This window comes from Nyctereutes procyonoides, unplaced genomic scaffold (genome assembly GCF_905146905.1).
Source record: "Nyctereutes procyonoides isolate TBG_1078 unplaced genomic scaffold, NYPRO_anot_genome, whole genome shotgun sequence".
NCBI lineage: Eukaryota > Metazoa > Chordata > Mammalia > Carnivora > Canidae > Nyctereutes > Nyctereutes procyonoides.
In genome coordinates, this window is record NW_026575160.1 from 32,248,294 (window position 1) to 32,260,540 (window position 12,247).

Here is a 12,247-nt window from a genome sequence, read left to right on the forward strand (position 1 = left end):
CCAGATAATAGAGGAGGGAAAAGAGCAAGCTTTGTTCCGAGACAGGTTGTTTCTGTGAATGCAGGTAAAATGATCTGCTGTGTTTCTGTCCCACTGAAGACGGCAATGAGGAGAATCCTCTCAGTGAGCAAAGCTTCAGGTCGTATGCTCAGTCATTGCTTTGTAAAGAAAGAGGGGTGCACAAGATAAGACTATTGAAAGAAACAATTGGGGGATACATGGCTTGGCTGATTGATTGTGGCCTGGAAAGAGAAATACCTGAAGATCAGGGGTAAGAAAGTACCGGGGAAAGGCATGCTGACAGCATTATTGAAATGGACACTAAAGGTGAGGGTCTCTACACCTCTTATTAACCCTCACTGACAAGCATTCACTACAGAAGATGCGCTGAACCACAAACAAGACCGAATTACTTGCCTGGTGGTTCTGAGCTGGATCAGCTGGATTTTGTCCTTGTCTACCGTGTGGCAGGGGGTAACAGATTTGCAAAAGACTTGGTGGTAGGAAGGATGGAAGATATGCATGGGACTAACTACGCCATTTCCAAGTCAACAAAGGTGATTTATCTACTGCCGTTGCTAAACATCCAGCCTTCCAGCCACAAAGACCAACATCTACATCCTGAAATGGCATATTCTACTGAAAGGGAACAGATCAGCCACTTGGTGCCACGTTGATTACATTTGACTCCCTCCTCCCTGAAAAAGCCGATAGTTCATTTTGAGCAAGAAGAACACATACTCAAGGTATATGTTTGCCTTTTCTGCACCACTATTTAAAAACTTAAGCATTCAGTCCTCTGACAGGCCCAGCATGACCAACCACTTTATAGCAAAGAGGTGCAGAAGGAGGCACATGACCATTGACTGTGGTGGTCTTACCAGATCCCCACACCCCCCAGCAGCTCTTAACATGTTGTGTCCTCAAGGGGTCGAGTATATATGTCCTGGAACCACACATGGGAGGAGGAGTGAAAAACCTGTATGTAGTCTCACCAAATGCTCGCATCATTATTTTAAGAAAAATTAAATAAATTCCTGGTGTTGAAATACTTAGAAAGAAGACCAAGAATTTCAACCTTGATCTCATTTCCTTGCCATTTTTCTTTCCACTGAGAATCCCTACCGTTCCATATTTGCACTTAGATCAAAGGGCTGAACAAACAGGAAGAACAGCAGAAATTAATGGTCTCTCAGGAATAGGTGGTCAGGAATGCACTTTGGGGCCTCATTTATATCCAACAATGTTCACATTTTTTTTAAATGTTACAAACTGAAATCAACTGACATACCCATTATTAGGGAATTAATCATTCAAAATCTGTTATAGATGCATGATGCATGAGCATGCAACTATTTACATTTTTGTTGTTGATTGATTGATTCATCCAATTTGTAGTTAGTAATTGTCAGCATCTGGTCTGTAACGCACAATGTTTGATGTTTAATCCAATGAGCCATCCACACCTAACTGGACTGGTCTTGACCTCCTTAGGCATCACCTGCCAGCACTGCCACCCTTCCACTTCAACCCATTATCCTCCCTTCCAAATTATCTACTCAGGTTGAAAAAAGTAATCAAGGTTTGATCAATAATCACAATATGTGCATATAATTCATGAATAAATTTTATCCCTGCCATTATTAAAAATGAATACATTTTTCACCTTGTTTTTTAAAGTACATAATGGCATCAGTCTCACTATATAACATTATGTAAGAAGTGAAAATATAAATTAAATGTATATAGCATGGCCTCATTTATAAATACATCATCACTGGATGTTAACTACAATATGACAAGATTTGGTGTGCATTTTATTTCCTTTTTATTCTTTTCCAAAATTTTCAATTTTATAATTTTGCCGTCTGAAAACAAGAGTTGTAATAAGACAAAAATAAGGAAAAGTAAGCAAGAAAGAATGTTGAAACAAAAGAAAGGAAAGAGAAGGAAAGAAAGAAAAGAAAGAAAGAAAGAAAGAAAGAAAGAAGGAGAGAAAGGAAGAAAGAGAGAAAGAAATAAAAGAGAAAGGAAGAAAGAAGAAAGAAAGAAAGAAAGAAAGAAAGAAAGAAAGAAAGAAAGAAAGAAAGAAGAAAGAACCCTAAGTTCGATGATGTAAAACCCTACCAAGATCTCCTGTGTACTGATTTGAAACATTTTAAAGGCACTTTTGGAAGTGGTGTTTCTTTGTTCAGCATTATTTCTATAATCTCTAAGTGAATTGAAGTACATAACATTTCTCCTAAATGAACGCTGGCAACGTTGTTCCCCAGGGCATAAAATTTGCTTGAAATAAAAAGGGTCCTTTAGGATTTACAAGGTACACACAAGCTAGTACACCGGGTCAAATGTAGGCAGAAATTGCTGATAAGGCTTGATGTCACTTCTTCAGTCTCCTCCCAATCATCCTATATTAGTTCACCAGTGAAGTGGAAATGAATATTTGCCACACTTTTTCTCAATCAGCAAGAAGTTAAAAGCAACCCCACGGTCTATAATAAGAAATAAGGACTTAAGTCAGATGATGTAGTACTTAGCCACTCTAGTTTATTTTTATTTTTTATTTTTTCACTCTAGTTTATACCTTTCTTTTGTGTTCTACTCAAGTGATATAGCTACTTGAAAGACAAAACTATTCCCTTCGATTTTAGAACAATTGGGATGGATGCATGGATAGATGGATAGATAGATGATAGATGGATAGATAGATGATAGATAGATGATAGATAATGTATCGAACATGATGCATGATAATTATATGCATCCTCTTGTAGCAGCTGCATCAAAGTGCCCAGTCGTTTCTTGCTTCACCTCCTGCTTACACAAAGTTGATTATTACAGTTTCTTTGCGTATCATATAGTTGGAAATCTTGATATGTGATAATCACATTAAAGTTCAAAGTAGCTTTGAAAATCCTACCCATATGAAAATAAGCCATAAGATCAGAAAGTTGTTTAATGTCTAATATATTTAACCACGTTTTACAATACCAGTCAGATTCCCAAGAGAGATCCATTAGCACACTCGAAATAGGATATACCTCAAGGATTGAGTGTTCATAGAGGGGCCACTTACGAGGACTGGGAGTAGGGGAACCTTGGCTAGTGCAGTAACCTGGAGTCAGTGAGCTAGGGATCAGAGGGGGGAGCAGAAAGGCTACTTGCTGGAATCTGGGAGGAAAGAGCCCTGGAGAATCAAGAGCCTTGGGAGGAGGAATCGTCATCTTTAATTGAGAGGCACAGCCAACCCGAGGCATCCCAGCAGGAGCAAAACCAGATCAAATACGCTGATCTCACTCACTTCTTTCCCTCTGACGTGGAGTGCTTTCCCATTTTCGAGATCCGATCTGATCTAGAAGGCGTGATTGTTCGTAGATATATTCTGCAAGCTCAGATCAGCAGGGCAGAGGGCCAGAGAAAGGCGCAATGTGTATCTGGAGGGACAAAAGGAAAACATTCCACACACTGACCCTATAATTCTCCCAACTTGAGCCTAAAAAATATAATGATAATAACAACAATAGTAACAGTTTACGTTTTGGAAGATCTTTGGTCAATTTATATATATATATATATTTTTTGAGAGTTCAGACTAGCTTATTTTTAAGCATTTTATTTATTTATTTGAGAGCAAGTGAGAGAGAGAGAGCATGAGGAGGGGAGCCGCAGAGAGAGGGAGAAACAGACTCCCCACTGAGCAGGGAGGCCCACTGAGAGCTGGACCCCAGGATCCACTTGGGGCTCCCTCCCCGCACTCCTGGATCATGACCCAAGTTGATGCTACACGCTTAACCCGCTGAGCCACCCAGGTGGCCCTCAGACTGGCTTTTTATGATGTGTTCACCTACTACAATGTGATAAGATGTCTAGAGTGGAATTTAGTTTTCCGGGGGCTCATCAATTCAAAGCCTCCTAGAGTTCCAAAAATAAAGTCAGCGTTAAAAAAAAAAAAAGTTTGCTTTGCATGTTATATTTATTTAACCAGTGAAGAAAAGTTCATATTTTTTTAAGGTTTAGTTTTAATCACTGTCAAAACTATTCATGTTTCTGTTCTCAGAAGCCGGTTACCTAAAGTTTGTTGCAGAAAATAACAGTTCCCTCCTGCCCTCTCCTTGGTTTCCCTCTCTTGTAGCACTGATTCGCCTTCTTTGTTCTATGCAACATTTTTGTATTGTGGCTCCTCGACTGTCCAATCCCAGGAATTCGGTAGTTTTTTTGGGCTGCCAGAATGAAGTGTCACAGACCGGCAGCTTCCACAACAGAACTTCATGGTCCCATAGAGTCTCCCGAAGGCGACTGGTCTAAGATCAGGGTGGTGGGGGGAAGGCTTGGTTTCCTCTGGGGATTCTCTCGTGGCCTGTGCTGCCCACCTTCTTGCCACGTCATCCCGTGGTCGGGTCTCAGTCTAACAGGTGTCTGTGTCCTGAACCTCTCTTAGCCTATGGTCCGCTCATTTGGGATTCGGGTCCACCCACATTACCAAATTGCCTCTTTAAAAGCCCTACCTCGATGAGGGCCACATTCTAAGGCCCCGGGGATTAAGACTTCGACGTGGGAATTTTGAGGGGACACCACTCAGTACCTAGGCGGGTAATATCTATGACATCTTACTAGGCAGGCTCATAGCAAGGCCGATTTGTGATCTTCCCGGCAGTACCACCCCGCCACACTCTTTCCATCTCCTCCTGTATCCAAGGTGGTCACGTTGTAATGGTGCTTACATCAATATTCAGTGTCCACATTATTAATATTACGTAAGCCCACTCATAGTAAGCTCTAAAATCATTTTTTTACTTTATCCCGAAAAAGTCTTCATTTTCCCCGGAGTTCAAGACTATCATTTTGGACTAGTTTTCTATGCGATTATATTATTGTAACCCCAAAGTGTTTGCTATTTTTTAAAGCACCTATCAAGACGTCCAGAAGCAAGTGAATTTCATACATTCTGTCTTCCTGGGTAGCCTTCATCGAGCTCTCTGACCTGCTCCAGGCCCAGGTCCGCATGTCATCTGCTACAGATGCTTGGTGACGTTCTGGAGCCTGCGTTCACCAACACTGCAAGTATTTTTCTTGCCCACCTTCACTGAGAGTCTTTTAGATCCTGCCTTCCCATATCCTAACCTCACACATGGCTGAAATAGAATTCTAGTTGGGAAGAACTATTCTTCTGAATTCTAAGGACATCTTTTATTCCCTTCTAAATTCTGGTGTTGTTGAGAAGTCGGAAACCAGGCTTCACTGAGAATCTGCGTCTGTGCTCTGTGTTTTCCTCATTCTCTCTGGGAACTTGTGTCATTTTCCCTTGGTTTCCTGTTTTCTTAAATATATTTTTACCCAAAGATTCCATCTATCCAGTCATGAGAGACCCAGAGACAGAGGCAGAGACACAGGCAGAGGGAGAAGCGGGCTCTCCTGTGGGGAGCCCGATGCAGGACTTGATCTCAGGACCCTGGGGTCACGGCCTGAGCTGAAGGCAGACGCTCAACCACTGAGCCACGCAGGGGCCCATGTTTTCTTAAATTTTGTAATGATGTGTCTTTGTCAGTTTGCTTTATCTGTTTTGTTAGGCACCATCAACCTTTCTGTCTGGCAAATTTCCTTTAGTTTTAGGACTTAAAAATATAGATAGATGATAGATCACTCATTGACCATTTTTTTGTTCCTTTCTTTTCAAAATAAGTGTGTCCATAAATAGAATCTCCTTTCCTCCCCAGGATATATATGTATTTCCCCCCTATTCTTCAATTTTCCTTTAAGAAACCAGCAATCTTCTGATTGTTGAGGTTAGATGCTGGTCTTTTTCCTGTCTCCTTCCTCTTTTGGCTTCATGTAATATGCTGATTGATCTTACTCTTTCTTCCTTTAAATTATCTCAGGATTTTCTTTCTCTGCTCTCTTAGTAACTGTGCTGTGGGTCATCTGCTTGTCACTGAAATCCCAGCTCCATAAATATGAAGCCTTTTCAATACATTTGTGTTGTGCCATCCGAATGAGAGACCTTGCACACCTAATGATCCATTCAGACGTGAATGTTGGGAATGTGTCAAACTCAAATTAAGGTAAAACCAGTTTCTATTAATTAAATCTATGTAAATATCACGACTTATTGATATCTGAAAGTGGAAGGAGATACAAGAACCAAGCGAATGAAGAGTCGGTGCTTTATTATTATTACATCATTGACTTAATTCACGCGGACTCTGGGAAATACTTTTCCCAAGTTGATTATTAAGCCCGTTCTATCCTTAAGCTGAAAGCATATTACTATTTATTCCACACTGACTGGTTTATTGAGTTCCTACTGTGTGTCAATAACTGTGTTGGAACTTGGTTGGATTTTGTTTCGATGAGGGTACAAATCTGAATATGGAAATGAGAATGTGACCTCCCAGTCTTCCACGTCTCATAGGAGTGACAAGCTGCCGTACACCACATTGTGGTGCAGTATGCTAAGCGGGGTAACAGAGGTAGGGGCAAAGTGAATAGAGGATAGAAGCGGTAGAGTTAAGGAAGGCTTCTCAGAGGAGGAAGCATTTGAAATGGGTGTGGATATCATGGGGGAGGACATTTCAAGCAAACTCATCCAATAATGAGGGAGGATGATAAGTGTAATCAATTGTGTATTTAATCATCTTTTCACAGTTCTTCATCTTTATATCTCCATCACCTGAGATAGATAGCAGCACTTACCGTATACTTATTAAAATACTATTAAAAATTCATTACATTTCATTAATTTAAATGCATGTACCATAGATGTTTTTCTTTAAAAAAAAATACACTATGAGGTAATATCCCTTTTTTTTTTTGATAGGTATCATTTATCTTGGTTCTTGGAACTAGGCTCTATATGCTGTAGCCCCTGCCCTCAGAATGATGAATAGCCCTGTTGAAAAAGAAAGCCTTGTGGAAATAGCACATAATAGAACAATCTGTTCAATATGTATGCAAAGTAGGAGGTTTTGTAGAAAGAGCTCTGAACCAGAAGTCAGGAAACCAAGGTCCTATTGCCAGACTTCTCTCTAATTAGCTGTATGACCTTTTTAGAATCAATTATCATTCCTATGTCCCATGTTCTTAATTTAAAAGAGTGTCTTGCACTAGATAACGACGAAGTTTCTTTTCACTTTCTAAGTTATATGTCAGCAAAATGACAAATGGACAATTCCCCCTGCCTCTATTCTTTCATAATTGTCTCTGGCAAGGCTTGACCTTTGCTTCTAAGGTCAGCGCAGAAGCCGACTTGTCTCTTCCGAACTCACATGGAATTGTATTTCTAGCTCTCTTAAGGTTTAGAGTAGAATACGATTTAGAGCATAGGTTCTGGAGTCAGACTGCCAGGTATTACAAACCAGCTTTGCCTCTTACTTACCAGTTGTATAATCTTGGAAGAGTTATCCTCATCTCTCTGTTAATTTGTTTCCTCATCTATTTACCCAACTCTTATAGAAAACAAATGAAGAGGGGCCTCATGTTTTGAGGCCAGCATTACCCTGAGAACAAAACCAGAGAGGTATAAGAAAAGACAAATAAAGACCAATATCTTGTATGGTCATGATGCATAAATATTTATTAAAATATTAGCAAATCTAATCCAGCATTATGTAAAGAGGAAACCCACGACCAAGTTTATTTTGGTAGGGCATGTTGGTTTCATATGAAAAAATCAGAGTATATTTTGTCATATTGTCAGAATAAGGAAGAAAATAGATCTTATTTTGAAAGTTGCAGAAAATAATTTCACAAATTGAATATCCATTCATGATAAAAATACTCAGCATATTAATAATAAAGGGGAATTTCCTCAACCTGGTAATGGTAATCTAGAAAAAATAAACCACTAACATCATACGTAAGGGTAAAAGACTAAATGCTTTCTCTCTAAAAGCAGCAACATGACGAGAATGCCTGTTTTCACCACTTCAATTAAACATTGTGTTTGAGACCCAGACCACTGAAAAATAAGTAAAAGTCTTACAAATTGGGAGGAATAAAAGTTATATTTATATGTAGACTGTGGCACATGTGCACTAAAAAAAGAAGCAAACTAGCTACAAAAAAGCCACTAGGTTAGTCAATAAGTTCACATGATACAAGGTCAATACCCATTTGACTGCATTTCTATACCCTATCCAGGAACATTTGGAAATGGAAAAGTCTAAAAAACACTTTATAATAGCATTAAAAAAATATAAAGTAATTAAGTATGAATTCACAAAATGCTCTGCAAATTACAAAACACTGCTGAGTGAAATTAAAGAACTAAATAAATGGAGAGCTATGCTATCTTCACTCATCATAAATTGACAATTATCACCAACTGATCTATAAATTTATTGTAGTGCCAATAAAACTTCCACAGGCTTTTTATGTAGAAATTAGGAAGATGATTCTGCAACTTATATGGCTTTGCAACAGGGCTGGCATAGGCAAGACAATTTTGAAAATATGAACACAGTAGGAGGACTTAGACTACCTGCTTTTAAAACTTGTAAAGTCATCTATTATAAAGCTACTACTATAGTCCAAAAAAGTATTGATGTTAGATAAAGCTATGGATGAGTGGAGCAGAATCCAGAATGCAGAGATACACCTGCAAATGTATGGTCAATTAATTTTCAAAAGCTACCAAGGTGCTTCAGTGAGAGAAACAAGAATCTTTTCAGTAAAATAGTTCTAGGAGAAAACTACATATTCATATGGGAGAAAAAAACAAAAAAAACAAACACAAGAACTTTGACTCTTAGCTCGGGTCATACATCCATATTGACCCAAAATGAGTCACCTAAATTTAAAAGGTAAAAAATGAACTAAAATAAAACTTCAGAACAAAATATAGGAGAAAAACTACAAAGCTTTTGGATAGGCAAAATTTCTTAGGACATAAAAGCATGAACATGAGAAATAATTGATAGATCGAATTTCATCAAAATGACAAGCTTACACTCTTCAAAAGAATCTATAAGGAGGATGCGAAAGCAAGCCAGAGACTAGGAGAAGATATCACAATACATGTATCACAGTTTGAATTTGTATGATGAATATTTTTTTAAAACGTTATGACTCAAAAATAAGTAAATAACACAAAATAGCCAAGGGATTTAAACAGATGGCTCACAAGAAAGTTACATAAGTGAGCAAAATGTACATGGAAATATTCAACATTGTATGTTATCAGCGAAATGCAAATTAAATCCACAATTAGATATTGCTACATATGTGCTCTTTAAAATAGCTGAATTTGTAAAGATCCACTATACCAACCATTGGTGAGATTGTGATTCCTTGCTAAAGATCATACAAATTCTATAACTGCTTTCTAAAACTTTGTTAGCAGTTTGTTAAATAATATATATATATATATATATATATATATATATATATATAAAACCTAATAATTTCAATCCTAGATATTTACCCAAGGAAATAAAAGTATGTCTCAAAAAGACTTGTAAACAAATCCTTCTAGGACTTTTTTTTTTTTTAAAGTTCATTCTCTTCTTTTTTTTTTTGTTTTATTTATTTATGATAGGCACACAGTGAGAGAGAGAGAGAGGCAGAGACACAGGCAGAGGGAGAAGCAGGCTCCATACACTGGGAGCCTGACGTGGGATTCGATCCCGGGTCTCCAGGATCGCGCCCTGGGCCAAAGGCAGGCGCTAAACCGCTGCGCCACCCAGGGATCCCTCTTCTAGGACTTTTATTCAGGCATAAAGGATGTATCCTTTGCTTGCACACAAACAGATAGTGACTGTCTGGAGTTGATTTCATGGATTTTTAAAAATATTTTATTTATTTATTTGAGAGAGAGAGAGTGAGCACACGCAGGGAAGGACAGAGGGAGAGGTTGAGAGAGAGAGAGAATCACAAACAGACTCTGTGCTGAGAGCATAGCCTGATGCAAGGCTCGATCCCACAACCCTGAGACCATGACCTGAGCCTAAAAACCAAAAGTCTTGGGCACCTGGGTGGCTCAGTGGTTGAGCGTCTGCCTTGGGCCCAGGGCGTGATCCTGGGGCCCTGGAATCGACTCCCACATCGGGCTCCCCGCATGGAGCCTGCTTCTCCCTCTGCCTGTGTCTCTGCCTCTCTCTCTGGGTCTCTGGTGATAAATAAAATCTTAAAAAAAAAAAAAAAAAAAAAAGACCGAAAGTCTCACACTCAACCTACGGAGCCACCGAGTGCCCCTAACAGAAGTATAGTTGATGCTCAGTGCTACATTGGTTTCAGGAGTTGTTTTTTGAATATGATCTTAAATGAAGTCAACCGATCATCTCCAGATCACCACGTCTTTTTAATATTCTGTGGTGTGGCTTCACCTAGGCAAACTCTGAAATTGGGCTGATCTGAGCCATATTCATAAGCAGTCTTTCTCTCTACCAAGATTCCAAAATGCCTCATGATGAACACCTCAGAAGTAGCGGAGGGAAAGATCTGTGTACATATATCCATATCCCTGCTGTCATATTTCCTCTGGAAAATCAATTTGATGATACTAAAGTTTCTACTTAGAAGATGGACTTTGAGCTATTCATGCACTTATACTATATTTCAAATGAAAACTGCTTGAATATTTAAGAAAATAGAAATGCTTAGAACTCCATAAATGACCTGTGATTACATTCCAGGCAACTTGAAATATATTTTCAAGGGCATTTATAGAGATTTATAAAGGAATCCTATGAGAAATATAAGTTTAAATTTGAATTCCTTCCAAATGTGTGTCCTTCCTTTCTGTTCCCAGAAATCACCCCTTTTGCTGGGTCCATAAGTGTGGAATTAATCATGAGGCAGTAACTATGGCAATGGAGTCTAGACTAGACAAGTCATACAATTATTATTCAATTTCCAATAGGAAACATGAACTTTTGCCTTATTTCCATCAATTTAAAGGCACCATAGTATTTATTAATGCTCATGTGTGCTCTTATTAGCATATTTGCACATTATTGTAAACATCAGAACTCAGCCAAGTTTTACTGATTGTCCATTAGAAACTGATTCAGGGATGTAAGCAGACTATATCCAGATTTTCATCCCATAAAAATGAGAACTACATGGTGTGTGGTAGTGGCTCCCTTCACTCTTTCCTGTGTGTCCAGACAATGTATCTGTGATGCCGAGCTTAATGATACACACATTAAAGTGACCTTGTTCGACCGGGTGGCTTTATGATCTGCTGTATCTTTAGATATCCGATTCTAAGACCTTTGATAAATTGAGCATTAGTTGTGATTTTCGTGTCACATATTTTTTTTCAAATCTACATTTATGGCTCATATATAATACCCATTTGTTCAATTATTCAGACTCTAACATTGCTGTTTGGGTGTTTTAAATTATCTATGGGTTTTTTTTTATTTTGTTCAAATCAGTATAAACTCGCATGTAGATGGGGATATCCCTATTGACTATATTTATAAATAGGCTCAGCAGCTCAATGTAATCCTTCTAAAGATTATAAAAGTTTGCCTACACATAAAAATTCAATGGTGAGCATGTTTTGTAAACTGAAATTGATGAGAGGAACAGATCTGTGTAGAGTCTAGACACTTGGTAACTTGTGACTTGAAGTCAAATTATATTTTCCTTTCATAAAACATATTTTTTGACTACAAGTGGCGGTCTACTAACACTATTCTATTCATTGATAAGAATAATGTCCCTGAAGTATTGAGGAAAGAGAGGTGCATTTAGTCTAATGAATTTGGAAAAGTATATCCTCACCATTTGCCATCCTATATACCAATTTCAAGTATTATGGCTAATTATTTAGCAGAAATCTATACACAAGCAATGTTAGCTTTAAATCTATACTGGTAAATATTTTTATAGTGCTATTTAGTTCCTTCAATCGATTCTGCAATCTCCCAATAATACCTGTGCCTATAAACATGCCTCTAAAATGATGGATAGAGTCAAAGGTCTTTTAAGACGGTGTTTTATTACCTTTCATAAGTTAGCTTGTTTTAAATTATGTTTAGTCACTTGGTGGATGCCTCTCATGGTTTCCTTTTCTCAAGAAGTAATGTGGAATCGGGCAGTAAAGAGAACTGTATTTAGGGTCAGAAGATAGCACCTACTTTGGGCTTAGTAAGTGAGATATGAAGATAGTTGAATACCACCTCATCCTTGCAGAATTTAAAACATGGTAGCTGTTATTATGGAGATAAAAATTCTACAGGAATAAAGAAGAAAAAGGGTGCAACTTATAGTTTTGAAGACACATTTTAAAGAATAGGATATA